We start from the raw sequence: 21,438 nt of genomic DNA, 5'->3' as shown, positions 1-21,438 counted from the left end.
CAGTGATGTGTGGCAAGAATGAACATTAGGATTCATATAATCTAATTTAATTCATGAATATGAATTGTATTGAATCATTCAACTCGGGTTAATGTCCTAAAACATGTGTTTCTTTCACACTTAGGGGTTGCACAGAAGGTTCCACTGCTACTGGTAGAGGGGAAAAGTAAGTGTTTTTCTATTAAACCTACACTAAGCTATAACCATAAGAATAGTCCCGCAAGTATCTGCTCAGATCTCAAGTCAGCCAGAGGCATCAACACCATCTATTTGTCTGTCAACAGAAAGCCGCCACCATGAGTACGGACGCAGAGATGGAGCAGTATGGCCCGGCCGCCATTTACCTCCGTAAGCCAGAGAAGGAGAGAATGGCAGCTCAAAGTGCGCCATTTGATGCCAAATCTGCAGCATTTGTGACTGATGTTAAGGAGCTGTACGTCAAGTGTAAAATCCTAAAGAAGGACGGTGGCAAAGTCACCGTGGAAACACTCATTACGAAGGAGGTACGTAGGTAGAGGTGGATCTGAAATAAAATAGTGACACAGTACAACTGTAATTGCAAGACATTCTAAAGTTGTGTTTTTATTTTTAGGAAAAAACTGTGCCTGAGGCTGATGTCACCCCTATGAACCCTCCCAAGTATGACAAAATTGAGGATATGGCCATGATGACCCACCTCACTGAAGCCACTGTCCTGTATAACCTCAAAGAGCGTTATGCAGCATGGATGATCTATGTAAGGTTTTCTACATGCTGAGAACAGTACAGTGTTGCACCTGTCGATAGCATAGAAAGAAAAATACAGAGCATACGTTATATCATCAAGTGAAATCCATAGAATGACAGATTCTAACAAACTCATGGTTCTGAAGTTAACTTGCTCATTAGTTGATGCCACTTGCAACTCGTGACCGTAATCCCAGCTCTAGTGATCCATTGTCCCAGATATGTGGTATGGTCAGTGCTATGTTGTATGATGTTAATGTTCTCTCTCTTCTCCCCTTCAGACCTACTCTGGCTTGTTTTGTGCAACTGTGAACCCCTACAAGTGGCTCCCAGTGTACGACCAGGAGGTTGTAAATGCCTACAGAGGCAAGAAGCGTATTGAGGCTCCACCCCACATCTTCTCTGTCTCTGACAACGCTTATCAGTTCATGCTGATGGGTACGTACTAGTCAGGACAATGTAAAACAAAAAATATATATATCACTATAATGGTTTTGTGCTGTATCCATGACTAAAAGTTTGCTTTACATTCTACAGATAAAGAGAACCAGTCTGTCCTGATCACGTAAGTTTCCCATCTAATAGGCATTAAAAATGCAACATTGTACACAAATTCACTAACTGCGTTTCTCTGAATGTATGCATTTATAACCAGTGGAGAATCCGGTGCTGGAAAGACTGTGAACACCAAGCGTGTCATCCAGTACTTTGCAACAGCTAGTTCTGGTGGAGAAAAAGCGGCGGCCGGTAAAATCAAGGTATGTGTACAGGTTTTTAACAAAAAAATAATAATAATGAACATAAAGCATTTATATGCAATATAGCAATTCAATTTAAAAGAATGCTGAACAAATTTGTTATTGGGCCATGTCTAAAACATTCTAGGGGTCACTGGAGGATCAGATTATTGCAGCCAATCCCTTGCTGGAGTCCTATGGTAATGCCAAGACTGTGAGGAATGACAACTCCTCTCGCTTTGTAAGTATAAATAATGACATGTTATTAGAAAGCCTGCAATAATTCCACAGTGTAGATGCAACTAATTGTGCTATATCAAACAGGGTAAATTCATCAGAATCCATTTCGGCACAACGGGTAAACTGGCCAGTGCTGATATTGAGACATGTAAGTATGAAGTTCACAGATGATAAATGATATACTGTATGCGTTCATTTGAGGATTACATTTTGAGTTATGTACAACCCATATAGATTATTATTGTTATTATAATAATAATTATTATAATTGTAATTGTAATTATAATTATTATCATTATTATTATTATTACCCGTATTATTACTATGAGTTATGTACAACCCATATAGATCTGCTGGAGAAGTCTAGAGTGACCTATCAGCTTCCTGCAGAGAGAGGTTACCACATCTTTTTCCAGATGATGACCAACCACAAACCTGAGATTATTGGTAAGTGGAATTACTGATGATGCAGTGAGAACATAAATTAATGAATAAAAACACATGTTCACCCTTTTTTAATCCCTTTTAAGAAATGTGTCTCATCACCTCCAACCCCTACGACTTCCCGTTGATCAGCATGGGACAGATCACTGTGGCCAGCATTAACGACAAGGAGGAGCTGGACGCGACTGATGTCAGTGAAAATATTTGTTTCTTTCTAATACTCACTATAGTGTGAACTGCAGTCAGTTGCTCTGCAAAATGTATTTTATAAAGCAGTGGTTCTCAAAGTTTTCAGGCTGTGACCCCTCAAACTAATCCTATTTGAACTGGGTACCCCCTCCACCCTGACAAGCACTTGGAATTGTAGCAGTTGAGGCATTACATTTAGTTTGACTCAGTTCCACAGATAACTATTGGGAAAATAGCCGATCTACATGTTTTATTTTATTTTTTACCTCTTTCTTTGGTAATATTCGACAATTTGGCTAATGTTTGACAGTTTGAATAGTAAAGTTTGTTGATTACTTTTGACACAGTAATGATCTTATTTGTTTTATTTCAAATTACTTATTGTATAGGTCTTAAAATTCACTTTAGAAATGTGCAGATACCATGGATATACACTTATACTGTATGTTGGTTTGTTAACTGTTGAGTTGTACATAGTTCTAAATGATGTTTGTTAATCTAAGGCTTAATCTCAATCTTTTTAATACATCTCTGCTTATTGACATCAGGATGCTATTGACGTCCTGGGCTTCAACGGTGAGGAAAAACAGATGATCTACAAGTTCACCGGTGCAGTGATGCATCATGGTGTCATGAAGTTCAAACAGAAGCAGCGTGAAGAACAGGCAGAACCTGACGGCACGGAGGGTGAGCTGATCTTTATTACTATTATTGTTACACGTAGTAAACTAAGCTAAATATATTTTCAATATATTTGCATTATTTTTTTTAAACATATATTTTACCGTGGGGCGGTTGAGCAGTCGGTAGTGCTGTCGCCTCACAGCGAGAAGGTCCTGGTTTCGATTCCCACTGTGGGCGCTGGGGGCGTGTTCTCTCCTCCACGTCATCAGTGCCCATACCCTAGGTGGGGTTGGCGAAAGGGTCTTTCTGCGTGCAGTTTGCATGTTCTCCCTTTTTCTCCTATGGTAAATAAACGTGTTCCTTCCACGCACTACATCCTTCCGGGGAAACTCCACCCTCTCAGGTGATAAGAAGCGGCCTGCTCACTCCTCATGCATTGAAGGAAGCATGAGTTCAGTTCGGGGCTCTCCCCAAGCTGTCAGAGGGAGAGTAGCGCCCATGATTACAGTTTAGGCAATTGGCACTGGGTGAAAAAATGGGTCACAAAAATCGTGGGATAAAAAACAATATATATAATATATATATATATGTATGTATATAACTTGTGTTTACCTTGCTTAGTGTAAATCACTCTCTGGATTAAGAGCGTCTGCTAAATGCCTACATTGTAAATTGTATGAACATTTCAGAGGCTGACAAGATTGGCTACCTGTTGGGTATAAACTCAGCAGAAATGCTTAAGGCATATTGCTACCCCAGAGTGAAAGTCGGAAACGAGTATGTCACTAAGGGACAAACTGTGCCACAGGTGAGTAAATGACATTATTGTCTCCGCCAGGCCGAAAGGCATGGCGAGAGAGTATGTTTTGCCCCCTGTCCGTCCGTCCCTGTGTCATTCTGTCTTGTCTGTGTACAGACTGTACAAACTGTGCACACACAGTCCCTGATGCCAGAGCAGAACCTCTGCCCCAAATTTTTCACATGGGCCTTTTATAGCGTCACCAGGAGTATTTGTGCAAAATACATTTTTGGACAGTACTCCTACAGATTTTCGCCCAAAATCACGCAACTCGGTATACAGTATCTCTATAGTCATTAAAATAAACGGGTCTTATGGTCGTGATTCACCAGGACCCTGGATGGCTTGATTCTAGGCTTAAAATAATTGATATAAATATGCATTGACTATTTTGGAGTGGAACCAGAAAATGGCCACCACTGCTATGCCCTATTGTTATACCTGTAAAAAAAAAACACAGGTAATCTGTCCGTAAACACCCGGGACAGACTCTTCTACCTTCTGGCTTCCAAACTGTGGAACGAACTCCCCATTGCAGTTAGAACTACAGACTCACATCTGAAGACTTACCTCTTCAGACTTCACCTTAGCCCGTATCACTTGCCCTAGCCTTGACGACCTTGCAGGCTTATGCAAAGGCTAAAATGTAATTTATATAGAATGTAGACAGATGGCGGGTTCATTTGTAGACCTGGCATCCTATAGTGTGTATAGTTTCAATGTAGCCTACAGATTATTGTTTTTTTTTGTTTAGACTGATGATGGTTCTTGGTTTACCTTTGATCCTAGATTGCTATACATTTGATGTATTACCTCGTGTTTTCCTTGCTTGCTGTAAATCGCTCTGGATTAAGAGCATCTGCTAAATACCTGAATTCTTAATAGTAAATTGTGTAATTCACACCTATGTCCTTAGGTAATGAACTCAGTCGGTGCCTTGGCCAAGTCCCTCTATGAGAAGGAGTTCTTCTGGATGGTCATTAGGATCAATGAGATGCTGGACACCAAGCAGCAGAGAAACTTCTACATTGGTGTGCTGGACATCGCTGGTTTTGAAATCTTTGATGTAAGCATGGACTTTTTTTTAAAAGTGGGAGACTAATTATTTCTGTCACAATTACAAGATATTGGGCTAATGATATTTCCACACATAGTTCAACACCCTGGAGCAGCTGTGCATCAACTTCACCAATGAGAAACTGCAACAGTTTTTCAACCACACCATGTTTGTTCTGGAACAAGAAGAGTACAAAAAAGAAGGCATCCCCTGGGATCTCATTGACTTCGGCATGGACCTGGCTATCTGCATTGAGCTCATTGAGAAGGTATGTACATGGACTTGGCTGTCTGCATTGAGCTCATTGGTAAGGTATACTATTATTATTATATTATATTATTATATATTATCATGGACTTCGCTGTCTGCATTGAGCTCATTCAGAAGGTATACTATACTATTATATTATTATATTATATATTATCATGGACTTAGCTATCTGCATATAGCTAATTGAGAAGGTATACAATTATTTTGTGCTTTAATGGACATGACGTTAATATTGTTTTTGTCATTTTCTCTCTTTCTCTCCTTTATAAAGCCCTTGGGTATCTTCTCCATCCTTGAAGAGCAGTGCATGTTCCCAAAGTCTTCGGACAAATCTTTCGCTGAAAAGTTGCTTGACCAGCATCTTGGGAAGAACAAGGCCTTTGAGAAGCCCAAGCCTGCCAAAGGCAAGGGTGAGGCCCACTTTTCCCTGGTCCACTACGCTGGAACTGTGGACTACAGCATCACAGGCTGGCTTGAGAAGAACAAGGACCCCCTGAACGACTCTGTCATTGGGCTGTTCCAGAAGTCTTCAGTTAAACTGCTGGCTGTGTTCTATCCCCCACCTGAGCCTGAAGGTATGTTTACTAATCTCTGTGACACCAAACAATGACTCGACAAGGACTGACTGGGGAACAAGACTAAAATACTCATGAGGACTGATTACACATGAGATACAGCTTGGGGAGACATGGACATAGAACCATGAAAACCAGAACAAATACATAACACATAGAAATACAAGACCTACACAAGACAGGTAAAGTCTGTGACTGTGACAGAACCCCCCCCCAGCCCTTTCCCTGCCTGCCCACATGTACCTGCACTCTCAAGCTCTTGTCCCCTCTATACATTCCTCTCGTCTCCCTTTCATCATGGACATTGTAGGATGTTTTTTAATGTGTTCTTGTCCAGGACTTTAAGGTTGAAAATTGGCTGTATAAATAAACTTTGATTTGATTTAATGTTTCTAATAAATATAAACAGATAACACAAAGAAGGGAGGCAAGAAGAAGGGTGGTTCCATGCAGACTGTGTCTAGTGCTTTCAGGGTAAGAATATTTATTCATTATTATCAACATTATATTCCTGTAAGAATTAAGCATTATTATTAGCAACATTATATCCATGTAAGAAATAGGCACGTCTTTTCATGTTGGAATTAAACAATTTCTGTATCACAAGTTGTGATCTTGTCTTGTTGTGATCAGCCAGCTTTGAATAGCTGAAGTATAACATACTGTAGGGCTAAAGTAGTTAATGTATGTTTTATGTTGTTGTTTATGAATCTGTAAAGTAACTAGTATCTAAAGGAGAACTTTTTACTAATAATAAGCCTACTTGGCTCTTTTATTTCTCAATAGGCAAACTTGGGGATGCTGATGACCAACTTGAGGAGCACTCATCCTCACTTTGTGCGTTGCCTGATTCCCAACGAGTCCAAGACTCCAGGTAAACACAGCAAATACAAATGTAAACAATGATTGTGAGGTGGTCATTTAATGCAACTTTGGCCAGTGTGTAACTATCTTGTCCTAATAACATCTTTACAGGCTTGATGGAGAATTTCCTGGTCATCCATCAGCTAAGGTGTAACGGTGTGCTGGAGGGCATCAGAATCTGTAGAAAGGGCTTCCCAAGCAGAATCCCATATGCTGACTTCAAGCAGAGGTAATCATTTCTTTTTCCAGCAGCTTTTAGTTCCAAACCCATTCACGGGAGGCACTCAAAATGACCATGAACTTCTGCAAAACAGGTACAAAGTACTGAATGCCAGCGCATGTCCCGATGGCGCATTCATGGACAACAAGAAAGCCTCTGAGAAGCTGCTTGGGTCCATTGATGTTCCCACTGATGAGTACAAGTTTGGACACACCAAGGTAAAACACACTGTGATGTGACCTGGTTTAACATTATCAAGAGAGGACTAAAAGTTGAATTTACAGTTCTTTTAGTTACAGTGTTTGTAACATTGTGTTCAGGTGTTCTTCAAAGCTGGTCTGCTGGGTACGCTGGAGGAGATGCGAGATGAAAAGCTGTTTGCTCTGGTCACCATGACTCAGGCTCTTGCACGAGCTTACCTCATGAGGAAGAATTTTGTTAAGATGATGGCTGTCAGGTACTTTGAAAACATAATTTATTCAATATTTAGTATCATGTGTAATTACTGTTCAATACCATTTTGTTACAGTGTCAAATCACTACAATAAAAGCGTATACTTCTTCCATCACTGTCCACAATCATGACACACTTTTTCCACAGAGAGGCCGCTTTCACTATCCAGTTCAACCTCCGCTCGTTTGTCGCTGTGAAACACTGGCCATGGATGAAGGTCTACTACAAGATCAAGCCTCTTCTGCAGAGCGCTGAGACTGAGAAGGAACTGGCCAACATGAAGGAGAACTACGAGAAGATGACGACTGACCTGTCTACTGCCCTGGCCAAGAAGAAGGAACTAGAGGAGAAGCTGGTGGCTCTGATACAGGAGAGAAATAACCTTGTCCTGGCAGCATCATCAGTAAGTAGGCTACACTGGACATTTTACAATTCCCTCCCTCAGATCACAAACCTGTGCTTTCTCAAACTATGATCCCTAAGAGTCTGTACCCCCCAACAGGCAACTGACTTTAAAAAGTACATCTTGACCAGAACAAAATGCTGACATGCTTGTGTGTTTTTTCTTTTTCATTGACCAAAAGGGAGATGAAGCATTGAATGATGCTGAGGAGAGATGTGAGGGTCTTATTAAAAGTAAGATCCAGTTGGAGGCAAAGCTCAAAGAGACGACTGAGAGACTGGAGGACGAGGAGGAGATCAACGCAGAACTGACCGCCAAGAAGAGGAAGCTGGAGGATGAATGCTCTGAGCTCAAGAAGGACATTGATGACCTGGAGCTCACCTTGGCCAAAGTGGAGAAGGAGAAGCACGCCACTGAAAACAAGGTATAGATTTTACACTCTCTGAGGTTTTATTAAGTTAGTAGTCGTTGCTGTCGGGAAGAAACCTCCTACTTTCGTTAAATTTGGATGTGAATCCTGACAAGTAACTGTTTTGGACACGTGAGGTTTCCACCCGACAGAGAACAAGTGCAATAATGATCTATTCCATGACAACACATTCTGTTCTGCTTGTATCAGGTGAAGAACCTGACCGAGGAGATGGCCTCTCAGGATGAAGGACGTATTAACACTGTCCTTGTTGGGTTCATTTAGGTGAAGAACCTGACCGAGGAGATGGCCTCTCAGGATGAGGGACTTGCTAAGCTGACCAAGGAGAAAAAGGCCCTCCAAGAGGCACATCAGCAGACCCTGGATGACCTGCAGGCAGAGGAAGACAAAGTCAACACTCTGACCAAGGCCAAGACCAAGCTGGAGCAACAAGTTGACGATGTGAGTTTTACCAAAGCAATTAGATGTTTGGAATATATTATGTTTATTGTTTCACTGAATGATGATGTACAAATCATTTATCATTGTGCAGCTGGAGGGTTCTCTGGAGCAAGAAAAGAAGCTCCGTATGGACCTGGAGAGAACCAAGAGAAAGCTGGAGGGTGATCTGAAACTGGCCCAGGAATCCATAATGGACCTGGAAAATGACAAGCAGCAGTCTGACGAAAAGCTAAAGAAGTAATGGTGACCAACAATATGAAATGTCATGGAGAGAAACCACTTGCAGAATGACACTAAAATATGATATGCTGTGTTCCACAGGAAGGACTTTGAAGTAACCCAGCTTCTGAGTAAGATTGAGGATGAACAATCTATGGGGGCTCAGCTACAGAAGAAGATCAAAGAACTCCAGGTATTTTTATTTTCTGTAAAATCACTAGTAATAAGTAAGTGAATTATTAATTTAAGATGTTAATCTAACATCATTAATTTGAAAGGCTCGTATTGAAGAACTGGAAGAAGAGATCGAGGCGGAGCGTGCCGCTCGTGCCAAGGTGGAGAAGCAGAGAGCTGATCTCTCCAGGGAACTTGAGGAGATCAGTGAGAGGCTTGAGGAGGCTGGAGGAGCCACCGCTGCTCAGATTGAGATGAATAAGAAGCGTGAGGCTGAATTCCAGAAGCTGCGTCGTGACCTTGAAGAGTCCACCCTGCAGCATGAAGCCACTGCCTCTGCTCTCCGTAAGAAACAGGCTGACAGTGTGGCTGAACTGGGTGAACAGATCGACAACCTCCAGAGAGTCAAGCAGAAACTGGAGAAGGAGAAGAGTGAATACAAGATGGAGATCGATGACCTGTCCAGCAACATGGAGGCTGTTGCTAAGGCAAAGGTATGATGGAATGCCTTTGCATAATATAATTATTGAGATAAGACTTTTTAATTTTCATTTTGCCTTTATTTATTCAGAAAGGTCAATTGAGGGCAAGCTCTCTTTTCCAATTATGCCCTGATACAGTAAACATAGCAAAACATTAAACAAAATAAATAACAAGATAACAGACATCCTCATAGCTAATGATGGCCAACCCAGTGATGAGTAAGGACACCATCTCCAGTTATAAACAGGAGGGCTGAATGATGTATCGAGTGGCTTTACTGTTCAAATCAAAGCAATGAACCAATCAGAAAGAAGGATGATTGAATAAGTCCAATGTTCATTTACAGGGAAATCTTGAGAAGATGTGCCGCACCCTTGAGGACCAACTTAGTGAAATTAAGGCCAAGAGTGATGAGAACGTTCGCCAGATCAATGATGTTGGAGCTCAGAGAGCAAGACTGTTGACAGAGAACGGTAAATGTTCATCTTAAAGTCTACTTTATCGACATGGTTGGTCGATACTTTTGGCAAATTGACCATAATTAGAAATAATGCTTTGATCAACAGTTATCCTTGGACTTTGATGTTTTTTTCCCCCCTTATGTTTGAAACGAATATTACAATTTCTAATTAGGTGAGTTTGGTCGTCAACTGGAGGAGAAAGAAGCTCTGGTCTCACAGCTTACCAGAGGCAAGCAGGCCTTCACTCAGCAGATTGAGGAGTTGAAGAGACTCAATGAAGAGGAGGTTAAGGTGAGGAACAGATTTCCTCTCCTTTTTTAGGCCTAGTGTTATATTTTTTGTAAATTCATTCAGCTGACATTATTTTGTCCATTTTCTATTGACAGGCAAAGAATGCCCTTGCTCATGCTGTGCAATCAGCTCGCCATGACTGTGACCTTCTGAGGGAGCAGTTTGAGGAGGAACAGGAAGCCAAGGCAGAGCTTCAGCGTGGAATGTCCAAGGCCAACGCTGAGGTGTGTCAGTGGAGGAGCAAGTATGAGACTGATGCTGTCCAACGCACTGAGGAGCTGGAGGAAGCTAAGTAAGTCATTAGTGTTTTAAACCAGTGTTTCTCTTTTTTTTTGGTCTCAAGGACCCCCTAATTGATACATACGTATATTTGGCCGCGGACCACCCTCTGCAAAGTTTTTGTTCCAGGGTCCCAGGGACCCCCAGAAGAGAGGATTTTCCATGAAAAAAGCAGATGTACAAGTTCGCAATGTGGCACAAAGTGTCACGCTGTGAGCTTGTGGATCTGCTATTTTTAAATAACCAACATATAAATGGATAAAGTGGTTAAATGATTTTGGTGCTACATTAACTACTTTTGCTGGGGACCCCCTGGATTCCCCCCAAGGACTCCTGCTGGGGGTCCCCTGAACCCGCTTTGAAAACCAATGTTTTACACTCACAGGCACCACTCACTATGCAAAATATTGACCTCATTAATTTGATTCCATTCAACACTGATCAACAGGAAGAAGCTAGCCCAGCGTCTTCAGGAGGCTGAAGAGCAGATCGAGGCTGTGAATTCCAAGTGCGCCTCTCTGGAGAAAACCAAACAGAGACTCCAGGGTGAAGTGGAAGACCTCATGATTGATGTGGAGAGGGCCAATGGTCTGGCTGCCAACCTTGACAAGAAACAGAGGAACTTCGATAAGGTGCTGTTACACGCATTATTTTGAAACAAAATTAATTATTGCGAATGACACATTTCATTGCAAATGTTGTGAGGGTCCTTAAAGTGGGGTAAATGACACATTTCATTATAAATGCTGTGCAGGTCCTTCAAGTGGGCTAAATGACAAAGTTTCTTTTTAAATATGTTAATATTATTAAAAACAGTGACATCTGTGGTGTTAAGGGTCGAAATTGACCCGTATACCAAACTTTATCTTACTCCTAATAGCAAATGCTAATTGAGGACAAGTTTCTCTCACTCTCAAACATGTAAACATTGAATATTGACAATTTGGGGGGAAATGAGCCAGACTTCTCTGCCACTTTTTTTTTTTTTTTGAGACCATCAGAATTAAGTAAAATGGTGGTAATTAATTGTGTTGCGTTAAAATAGCTGTTTCTGAGGATATCATGAAGCCTTGTTCCAATAAAGAAATGTAAAGGGTACTTTTTACCTCTTTAAACTTGAAAACACAATGGAAGAGTTAAAGTGGGGTAAATGACACATTTCATTACAATGCTGTGCAGGTCTTGGCAGAATGGAAGCAGAAGCATGAAGAGGGTCAGGCAGAACTGGAAGGAGCTCAGAAAGAGGCTCGTTCTCTCAGCACTGAGTTGTTTAAGATGAAGAACTCCTACGAGGAGTCTCTGGACCAACTGGAGACCATGAAGCGTGAGAATAAGAACCTGCAACGTGAGTCTTTCTCTACATCATTCTTTTAATAACAGTGAGGGAAAAAAAAAACATTGTTAAATGTTCAAGATCAGTTGTGGATCAGACTACAACTTTATTCAAATGCAAATACAAAATAGATGTTTGCTTGGAAAGTTCCTCATTCATTATTTTCAATAAACTGCAGAGGAGATCTCAGACCTGACTGAACAGATTGGTGAAACTGGAAAGAGCATCCATGAGCTGGAGAAATCCAAGAAACAGACGGAGACAGAGAAGGCTGAGATCCAGACAGCTCTGGAGGAAGCTGAGGTAAAACATTTATCAATTGTTTATATCTTAGATTTATTTCAATAAGTTTTATATTCAAACAGTGTAGCTGTATATAATGTTACATTTTGATCCTTACATTTTAGGGTACTCTGGAGCACGAGGAGTCCAAGATTCTTCGTGTCCAGCTGGAGCTCAACCAGATCAAGGGTGAGGTTGACAGGAAGCTGGCAGAGAAGGATGAAGAGATGGAACAGATCAAGAGGAACAGCCAGAGGGTGATTGACTCCATGCAGGGCACTCTGGACTCTGAGGTCAGGAGCAGAAATGATGCCCTGAGAATCAAGAAGAAGATGGAGGGAGACCTGAACGAGATGGAGGTTCAGCTGAGCCATGCCAACCGCCAGGCTGCTGAGGCCCAGAAGCAGCTGAGGAATGTCCAGGGACAGTTTAAGGTGCATTAGTTAGACACATATTCAAACAATGGAACTGTAGTGAACAAGTCACATTCTGATGTTTCTCTTAACGTGATCACCTCAAATGTGATTTATTTTAGGATGCCCAACTGCACCTTGACGATGCTGTCAGAGGTGCAGAAGATGTGAAGGAGCAAGGTGCCATGGTGGAGCGTAGGAATGGCCTCATGGTTGCTGAGATCGAGGAGTTGAGAGTGGCTCTGGAACAGACAGAGAGAGGCCGCAAAGTGGCTGAGCAAGAACTAGTAGATGCTAGTGAGCGCGCTGGACTGTTGCACTCTCAGGTACACAAGTCAAAAAAAAACTTTCAATATTCAGAATGCAGAATTTCTTTTTTTACATAATGCTTACTTACATTGTTCAACTGAATCTTTATTTTAGAACACAAGCCTTTTGAACACCAAGAAGAAGCTTGAGGCTGACTTGATCCAGGTCCAAGGTGAAGTGGACGACAGTGTTCAAGAAGCAAGGAATGCTGAAGAGAAGGCCAAGAAAGCCATCACTGATGTAAGTTAGGATGACCTACCCTTATCTAATAGATATCCTCATGTCATGCTTCATATTTACATACAATACAATACAAACATGACTTTCCAGGCTGCCATGATGGCCGAGGAGCTGAAGAAGGAGCAGGACACTAGTTCTCACCTGGAGAGGATGAAGAAAAACCTGGAAGTCACAGTCAAGGACCTGCAGCACCGTCTAGATGAGGCTGAGAACCTGGCTATGAAGGGAGGCAAGAAGCAGCTCCAGAAACTGGAGGGCAGGGTAAGATGTAGTTTACTTCAACACAGCTTATAGTCATAGATGATGACATCAGAAGAAATAACCTCATAATGTACCATTCAATTGTGAAGGTGCGTGAACTGGAGGGAGAGGTTGAAGGCGCACAGAGAGGCGGAGCAGACGCTATTAAAGGTGTCCGCAAGTACGAGAGGAGAGTGAAGGAGCTGACATACCAGGTACTGTATACCATGTTCACTTTAATGACCATCATGCCTCTGACAAAATGAATAGATTGCATGAGCTTACAACTATGAATGTTCTCTGACTTTAGACTGAAGAGGATAAGAAGAATCTTGGCAGGCTTCAGGATCTGGTGGACAAGCTGCAGATGAAAGTGAAGGGCTACAAGAGACAAGCTGAGGAAGCGGTAAGACAAACATACATGGTGATGAATTTTCAGTTGTGGCTGCCATGGGCATATTACGTTTGCCATAGTGTAACTAAGACATAATAGGAATCAGTTATGTGAAAGATAATGCTGGTATTATGTGAAGATGACCTACCACAGATCATGTTTCAGTGTCCATCTCACTGCTTTCCACAAGCAGCACATGAAATCTCTACATAGCTGTGCTTCTGCAGTATGGTATGGCATCCGCACCGCAGGGAAGCTGTTACCGTAATACGGGTGCTGTAAAGAAAGGCAAGCTGTTCCACAACAATGCACACGCTGCAGACGCAGGCTGTGTTTCAGGCAAAATGGTAAAATGTCCAAAGTGGACTACAGAAAGCAATAGATTGTTTCCTCCAAGCTGCGATGTTTCGCTCGGGAGTGCTAAACAAGAACAAGAACACAGCCATGATCGCGCCGTTCCAATGAGAACCTGTCCATGCCCATCCATGTGGTGCGAGGCACTCATGAACAGCGAGTGTTGTATTAGCAACAACCACACTTTACAATTTCCTGAAATTGTCTTGTTTGGAGTATAGCCTAAGTGCAAGATGTTTTTTTTCTAATATTGAGGCTTTGAACCATCTCTATCATATTGTAGGAGGAAGCAGCCAACACTCACCTGTCCAAGTGTAGAAAGGTTCAGAATGAGCTGGAGGAGGCTGAAGAGCGTGCTGACATTGCTGAATCCCAGGTTAACAAGATGAGAGCTAAAGGTCGTGACGCCAAGGTAAATACATGTGCAATATGAAGGCTTTTGATTGATGATGATTATCTTTAACTAAGATTTAACTAAAGATTAGTGTTGCATATTTAATAGTATACTTCTATTCTTACAGGGAAAAGATGCTGCTGAATAAGTTCTCCAATTCAAGTCACAATGAAAAGTCATAAAATATGACCCATTGTATTCACGCTAGATGGGAGGCCCACACCATGAAAAGTCATAAAATATGACCCATTGGATTCAATAAAGGTGGCAACAAAATCATTTTGTTTCATTGTCTTGTCAATCACTTTTTATTGTCAGGTTTGTCAAATTATTCTGGTTCCAACTCACATGTCCGCTATATACTATTTTGTAAACCCATTCCAAAGATACATAAATGTGTATTAATTGTCTCCACCAGGCCGCAAGGCATGGCGAGAGAGTATGTTTTGCACCTTGTCCGTCCGTCCGCTATAACAGGCCGATTTGTGTTTTCACCTATAACTGCACCGATCTGTGTACAACTTTGTATGCGCACTCCCTAGAGGCCAGGGAAAAACCTTTGCCCTGCATTTTTCACATCAGCCTTTTGTAGCGCCACCAGGAGGCCAACTTATATAAAACACATTTTTGGATATTACTCCTTCAGATTTTATCCAAATGTCACGCAAATTGGTACACATCCTCTCTATAGTCATGTGATCAACACGGATCTGTTAGATTTTTCTTATTCCATCCTCATTGGCTAATATTGACATTGACAGTTTGCAGGAGTGGCCCGTTTAGAACAAAATGTTTCAAATCATGAACGCAGCGTCCGATTCCGGGGAAACTTTTTACGCACATTCGCACTACGTTGAGGAACAAATGCCACCTTTTTAACATTGGCCTGTTATAGCGCCACCAGCAGGTCTAATTTAGCAAAACATTTTTTTTAACAAAATGCCTCAAATCATGAATGCAGTGTCCGATTGCTGTGCAAGGCCTAAGAAGAAATGGCACCCTTTTCACATTGGCCTATTGTAGCGCAACCAGGAGGCCACAATAACCTACATGACCTGGCACTTTTTCTAGTTTTAGATGTTTTCAATGCAAATCACAGGATGTTTTTCAAGTGCCAAGACCTCGTCAGCAGGCTCATAAAATGCTGCTCAGGATCCATCATGTTGAGAACTGAACATTCCGAATTTAATTTAAAAGGGTTAGAGCGTCCAAGAGATGTAGATGGGGGGAAAGCATAAGAAACTAGCAAAGCTTTGTCAACTACAGTATAAGACCAAACTGACCGATTAATTGATTTGACTATGAAGGGCCAGCACTAGAACATGTTTACGCACACACACACACACACACACACACACACACACACACACACACACACACACACACACACACACACACACACTCCATGTGAAGTTGTGAACGAAAATGTCACACATCACACATATTTAACCAATACAAACTTATAAACACACAACCAGACATGCACACTGACAAATTGTTTAAGTCAGGCCTTCCAAAACTGTTACAGCTGGTAACTCCATATTGGGGTTTTTGATTGATTGATTGAATACGTTATTTAGAAAGACATGGTAAAAGTACATGGAAGTACAATTCACAATACATGGTCCTCTAAACTGGATCGCTCATAAAAGCACTTGGCTTATTTAAAATGAGATCCCTGTGCACTCAAATCATGATGACATTTAAGAAGACATACAAATATACTAGGGATGTCCGATATTATCGGCCTCCCGATATTATCGGCCGATATTAGCATAAAAATTGATATCGGGAAAATATCGGTATCGGTTTTTGAAAAAAAAAAAATATATATATATTTTTTTTGCTTTATAAATAAGTTACAGGAGTTCTTACTGTATATGGTGTGTGTGATATGAAATTTGAGCTTACCCTAATCACAATAATCCCCGCATATATCGGTATCGGTTGATATCGGTATCGGTAATTAAGAGTTGGACAATATCGGTATATCGGTTATCGGTAAAAAAGCCAATATTGGACAACCCTAAAATATACATTACTATGCAGAACATCATACAATCAGCTTACAGGTTACTGGTATGAAAAACAAGAAATAGGTACAATAGACAGTTTTAGGAGGAGGGGAGGTCAGAAAGTTCTTCTGACCACAGTGTTAAAAATGGAAGCAATGCATTTGTGTTCACGTTGTGTCGATAAAACATCAATTTACTGAGACAATGTTCCATTTCTCATTGATACAGATTTTCAGCTTTTCTGAGTACTTTCTATGGTTCCAAGCCGGAACACAATTGACTGATTGATCATTACAATAAACATGCTCTGAAAATGCTTTCAAGCTTTTCAAGTGGGCCCTGATCCAGAAAAGGTTGAGAATCACTGCTTGGATCCTCAATCAATGAATAGTTGTCATCTTAAAATAGCAGTCACATGAAACCTTTAACTTTTTTTACAGGGATGCATTTTCATAGCATGTGGTTAATAATCCAAGTTGGGATAGCTTTTATATCTGGGCTGAGAGACACAACAGTAGCCTATCGCAACAAACCATAGTGAAATCTATCGGTATGGAATAAAGCTTTTACAGCAACATGTAGTGCCAAGAGCCAAGGTTATTATCACAGTCATATATTTGCCATGTAGAATATAACTTATACAAGCTGAACATGTGAAGCTTGTTGCAGGTTGGTGATTAGTAATAATTAATAGATACCATGCTTAGTAATGCAATTCCTGTAGGAATATGCAACGTCTTTAACTCAATCCATTCAAAATCAGTTTCAGACAATTTACTAGACTTTATTTAAGCAGATATAGTAGCAGCATTAGTATTAGTAATATAGACAAACAATGACATAATAATGTACAATATCTGCATTATTTGTGTAAAGTGGCACACTCATTACCGACCAGCAGGTGGTAGCAAACTGTTTTAACAGCTTTTTTTTACCACCGTTGCGACCCAATTGGTAAGCAAACTTCCTCAGCATTCAGGTCTGTACGGCTCTGACCACATCCAAGCTCACTATGACAATCTAGGGGCAAAGAAAGACTCCTCATTCAAACCGGTAAATGTTGAAGAGGTGCAAAAAAAGCTCTTCGCCCTCCAGCCAAACAAGGCCACAGGCCTTGACAATATCCCCACCAGATTCCTCAGAGACGCAGCTGTCTCTATTGCCCCCATAGTAGCCCACAATACAAACCTATCCATCAGCCAGTGTCACGTCCATCAAGAATTCAAATTGGCAAGAGTAATCCCTCTGCATAAAAAAGGAAGCAAACTAGAACCTGGAAACTACAGACCTGTTTCCATCCTTTGCTCCATCTCAAAGGTTGTAGAGCGATTAATTGAAGAACAAATCAACAATTACCTTAGCGAGCGTAAATTGTTGTCGGCCTTGTCGGGCTTCAGAACCTCCCACTCCACTGACACATGCCTACTGTATCTGACCGACTACATCAAACGTGAGGTAGATTCGGGCAAGTAGGCCTACTGCGGCATGGTCATGATGGACCTCCAAAAGGCGTTCGACACTGTAAAACATTCTATTACACCACACTTCAGTCCCATTTACACACCTGTCTCCAACTGCCTCATCAGCCCAACAGTTCGCTTCTCATTACTCACATGTGGCAACTTCCCCAATCAAGCCCACTGCCTATAAGGCTGGACTCTTTCTACTCATTCATTGCCAGATTGTAACCAATGTTATATGTGTATTTTCCAGATCACCCTTGGTTATTGGTCAGTGCTTATACCTAGTGTTCCTTGGCTTTAATACTTAGATTGGATTTTGACCGACTTTGTTTATTCTACCTGCCTTTTTGGTTGGGTTTGCCTTATTTGGAGTACTTGTATGCTTTTGACCTCTGCCTGCCTCATGTCAATGTAAGCCTCAACCTTTTTGTTTGGTTGCAATTAAATACTTGGAACTAACTCTGCCTGTGTTACATGCATTTGGGTTCACCTGTTCTTTAAAACACACGTGACAAAATCAGTGCTATTGAACACCCTTTACATCAGTGTGTTGATTAAAACAATATTGAACCAATGGAAAGTATTAAAAAGCGCTTCTGACAACCAGCTAACTCCGTTAGATCCTCAAACATTCTGCTAAACCAGCTAACTCCACCAAAGGGGGTGGAGTTAGTTGTTTTTGCTGACTCCAGGCTCCACCCCCTTTTGATCTCCAACCTCATTGTGAGCTTGGAGGTCCATTCAGCTGTTCTTATCAATGATGAACAAAACCTCCTAACTCCACTTTTTGTTTTGTTATTGTCACTTCCTGAAAAATGAAAATGTTGGAGTAAGCCGGTTTCTGCCGGACAGCAGAGATATCATTCTTCTGCCTAACACATACGTCATGTCCTATGAGCGAATAGGGGAAGGGGATCAACTTCACGTGATTCCCTTGTTAGACCCGCCAAAAGCTCGGATGTGTGTCTCAAAGAATATGATTATTGGCAGAATCGCAGAAAGTTTAGAATATTTGGAATTTAGAATATCTTTTTCACAAGATTGGTGGTTGTTGCAATTACCTGCACTACAATACTTCAACATATGTTGCGCTATGATGAAATAAACCCATAAAATGTAACAATGTGTTCGTTTCACAATGCAATTCCAATGGTGAAAGCTGTATTTTTTCCCCCGGTGAAGGAATGGCGGATTTGGCCACATCCCGATATACCCATATGTGTCTCAAAGAATACAGTATACTGTATCTTTTTGATGGCGGATTTGGCCACATCCCGAAATATCCATATGTGTCTCAAAGAATACAGTATACTGTATCTTTTTGATTATGTGAACTGTTCTATCCTGTGTTTTTCTCTTTGCTCTTCCTCTATTTCTATCCTCACTCCTTAAAACTACAAAATTATGGCGCATAAACGAAAAATAAATAAATATATATCATTTTACCCACTTCTTTACACCTGTAAACCTGTGATGAGACAATACAATTGAGGTTATCAATATATTATCAACTCAGGTTATCAACCTGTAAGCTTGTAAAGTGACCTGAAGAGGCTGATCTTCTATCAGAGCGGGGTCGGAGGGGTGAGGCTGAGGCGAGGAGAAGGTCCCAGTGAGGAACATCTCTGTGGAGAAGGATTCCACAGATGGCACCGACATGGCAGCTAGCTGCACACTCTGTGCAACACAGAGAGACACCGGCATCTGGTTTTATTGGGTAGAATATTATATCAGTAGTGGACAAAGTAAATACTGATATACTGTGAAAGTTATGTGCTTGCAAAAAAAAATCCCCAAAAATCACTTAAGTATAGTACTCAAGTGCATTAAAATGTACTAATTACTTTCCACCACTGGACACAACCTAACCCAGACCTCTGAGGTCTGGGGTCGCCTGGGACAGGTCTGCTTACTGTCAGTGTCTCCAGAATGTTTGCCGCTGCCCTTTATTGAAAAATGTTCTCTCCTGCATTCTCATTAAGAGTGCCTGCCATGGCAATGACAAAACACTTATTGTATTCCGCCATACTTAATAATTGTCTCCGCCAGGCCGAAAGGCATGGCGAGAGAGTATGTTTTCCACCCCGTCCGTCCGTCCGTGTGTCCGTGTGTCCGTGTGTCCATCTGTCTGCGAGCGGCTAATCTCCGGCACCGTTGGCCCGGTCGCTCCGAAACTGTGCACACACACTCCCTGGGTGCCAATTCAGAACCTCTGCCCCAAATTCTTTGCATGGGCCTGTTATAGCGCCACCAGGAGGCCGATTTGTGCAAAACCCATTTTTGGATATTACTCTTACAGATTTTATCCAAACATCACGCAAATTGGTACACATTATCTCTATAGTCATGTGATCAAGACGGATCTGTCTGATATGTCATATTCCATCCTGATTGGCTAAGGTTGGCTTCCAAAGTTTGCAGGATTGGTCCGTTTTGAGCAAAATGTCTCAAATCATGAACGCAGCGTTCGCTTTCTGTGAAAATTTGCACGCACATTCCCAATAGGCCGAGGAAGAAATGCCACCCTTTTCACCTTACCCTGTTATAGCGCCACCAGCAGGTTTAATAAAACAATAAATAACAGAATGCCTCAAATCTTGAACGCACGCACATTCCCACTAGGCCGAGGAAGAAATGCCACCCTTTTCACATTGGCCTATTATACTGTAGCGCCACCAGGAGGCCACAATAACCTACCTGACCTGGCGGAGACCTGTGCTCCGAGGAGCACTTTTTCTAGTTATAATATGTGTTTGGCACCGGCACGGTTGACACAACCCCCACAATATATACATCAAAACATGCGGCTCGGCCGGGTCAAGTGTGCAATTGAATTTCTTGCCATTACACGTTACCACGCCGACATAATACGCAAGAAATTACGCCACAAAAAGCCATTGACTTTCAATTGTCCCAACAGAAAAGTGCGGTCTTTGAGGTCTTCCCAGGGGGCCCTATAGATGATTGCTGACTCTGAGAGTTGATGTTCTTGTGGGTGGGGGGCTTCATCTGTCCCAGTGGTTCTCAAAGTGCGGTCAGGGGACACCCACGGGTCCTTGATGGATTTCCAGGGGGTCCATCATTGGTTTTCAAAGTGGGGTTCACACACATGCACGCACGCACGCACGCACGCACACACACACACACACACACACACACACACACACACACACACACACACACACACACACACACACACACACACACACACACACACACACACACACACACACACACACACACACACACACACACACACACGGAAATTACCGATCTGCAAGCTCATGTCGAGTTCTCTGTGAAACCTTGTGAGCTTGGAGATCGGCTATTCCATCACTCCACTCATTGGCCAGACGTCCCACTGGTTATCAAAGAAGGGTCTTTGATAAGATAACAAAGGTTTGGCCTTTGCCCCCATAATGTCATCCAAGAAACAGGTGGCGCATTCCTCAGCTGTTGGAGGAGAGAGGACTATTTATATAGCACAGTATATTGTTTGAGTTCATATTAAATGTTTACTTCTCAGAAATCCTCGACACCCCGGGCCAGTGTAATAACTGGATGGGGGGTGCTCTACAAATACCGAACCTATGAACCTACATTATATGAGTAAAGCAGATG

General features: G+C 41.8%; 1 pseudogene across 1 annotated transcript; it reads left to right on the top strand.

The window, feature by feature from the left end:
- The first annotated feature begins 285 nt into the window (after positions 1 to 285).
- LOC311060788 (myosin heavy chain, fast skeletal muscle-like) lies at positions 286 to 12,313 on the top strand (annotated as a pseudogene). The gene is made up of 32 exons: positions 286 to 503; positions 593 to 736; positions 1,008 to 1,164; positions 1,264 to 1,291; positions 1,382 to 1,484; positions 1,612 to 1,704; positions 1,788 to 1,851; positions 2,052 to 2,150; positions 2,234 to 2,337; positions 2,885 to 3,023; positions 3,650 to 3,768; positions 4,676 to 4,825; positions 4,914 to 5,084; positions 5,358 to 5,661; positions 6,071 to 6,135; positions 6,448 to 6,535; positions 6,637 to 6,754; positions 6,840 to 6,963; positions 7,066 to 7,202; positions 7,347 to 7,606; positions 7,788 to 8,026; positions 8,297 to 8,473; positions 8,565 to 8,710; positions 8,795 to 8,885; positions 8,971 to 9,360; positions 9,696 to 9,822; positions 9,983 to 10,101; positions 10,197 to 10,393; positions 10,829 to 11,012; positions 11,560 to 11,725; positions 11,892 to 12,016; positions 12,121 to 12,313. The product of its transcript is annotated as a myosin heavy chain, fast skeletal muscle-like (transcript).
- The last annotated feature ends 9,125 nt before the right edge of the window (positions 12,314 to 21,438 follow it).

Source organism: Gymnoscopelus microlampas (assembly GCF_963454915.1).
Source record: "Gymnoscopelus microlampas genome assembly, chromosome: 14".
In the NCBI taxonomy this organism is placed as follows: Eukaryota; Metazoa; Chordata; class Actinopteri; order Myctophiformes; family Myctophidae; genus Gymnoscopelus; species Gymnoscopelus microlampas.
The sequence above is the reverse complement of the archived record's forward strand: the minus strand, read 5'-3'. Positions and strand labels throughout refer to the sequence as shown.